The sequence below is a fragment of the Kryptolebias marmoratus genome, linkage group LG14 (assembly GCF_001649575.2).
Source record: "Kryptolebias marmoratus isolate JLee-2015 linkage group LG14, ASM164957v2, whole genome shotgun sequence".
Taxonomy (NCBI): domain Eukaryota; kingdom Metazoa; phylum Chordata; class Actinopteri; order Cyprinodontiformes; family Rivulidae; genus Kryptolebias; species Kryptolebias marmoratus.
This window is the reverse complement of record NC_051443.1, coordinates 16685177-16686832: the sequence shown is the minus strand read 5'-3', so window position 1 is coordinate 16686832 and position 1656 is coordinate 16685177.

The window sequence follows — 1656 nt, the reverse complement described above, 5'->3', positions numbered from 1 at the left end:
GTTCACAACTTTCCCGCCAACTAGTGGCACAGCAGGGATATTTCCGCATTTTGTTCAATTGTCTGAACTGAGATTTCTCTCCAAAATAAATAAATAAAATGAAAAATAAGATCCCATTTCTTTTTGACTAAAAAATAAATAAAAATAATAGTCTGTCACCTAAACGCAGCTGCTCTTTATCAGCTCTCTTTCCCATTGATTTGGGAGAATTCGTCATTAGAATTGATCCCGGGGCCTTTGGAAGTTCTTACTGGCCTCAGTGGGGTTTCTTTTACGTTTTGTGGTCTTTTGCAGGCCACGGTTTATCATTTTTTGAAGCTCCCCCTCTGTGAGCGTTTAGCACTTTGGTCCAATCAGTGTCTGCAGCTCTGATTTAAACTCCAGTGGGCCTGCATGTAGCAGAAACTGGTGACGGTGGAGCGAACAAAAAAACCTGAAAAAGTTGAGCTCCAAACGTCAGAAAAACCTATAACTGGGGCCAACGCTGAGTCAGCATTTATGCCTCTGGTTTGGTGTTTAGCTCCATTTAGCTCCACGTTCAGCTCCATCAGGAACAGCATGCTATAACATCTGTTCTTTTGTCATTTTTATACCTTTTAAAATCCCCACAGAAACACATGAAGCTCCATTCAATTCCTCCACAGCATCGTTCTCTTCATTTGACTTCTTCTGCTGCCTTTAGCTACTGTTCTTGTCAAGCGGCGGAGAGATGGCGGCGAACCCAGAATGCAGACGCATAGTTTTTAAAGGAACAAAAACAAATTTATTAAAATAAAACTAACAAAACAAAAGGCTGACGAGGCAGCAAAAACTAACAATAACAAAATCCAAAAGGCAGGGACATGGCATGGCAACGAGCAAACAAAGCGGAACACAGAACAGAACAACAATGATCCAGCGGGGTGGTGGAGAAAATGACCAGGTTATATACACAGGGGATAATCATGGGAAGTGGGCACAGGTGAGTGATTACAATAACTTACAGGTGGAGATGGGCGTGGCAGATAATCAGGGGCAAACAGAGGGGAAGTGAATACTGACTGAGGCATTGGGAACAGACACAAACAAGAAAACAAATGCAAAATGAATCCAAAAGAAAAACAAAAACAAAACCCAAATCATTACAGTTCTGCTGAGCCTTTTAGCTTTTTGCTAAAGTTTTGCTGCTTTCATCTTTTACCAACAACTTCAGCTTCCTTTAGCTGCACCGCTCTTAGGTATCCTAATGGTTTTGATTAAAAGCTAGAGACCAGAGCAGATTAATCAGATCAGGCACTGTCGAATTGTTTTTAGCCGATCATCATAAATCAACGCACGCCAAAGAAATATGAAAGTGAAAAGCTGTTTAAAGCAGGCAGATGCAAAAAAAAAAAAAAAAAAAAAGGGTTTTACACTAAACTCAAGCCCTGTCTGCAGCTAAGATGTTGCTGCTTTAATAAGCAAAGAGCTCTAAGCTCCAGTTTAAACTTAAACTGTTAATAATTCTGGTCTTTTTGACTTTTTTTTTTCTCCACACAGTCCCTTTATTTGTGCTTCACTTTTTAACACAGTAAACCCATTTTTGTGTTTTCTAGGATCTGTTGTCTGTGGCGGACATCTTGATTTGGATTAGCACCAAGCATTAATCAGTTGCAGATGTGCATCCAATATTTCCTA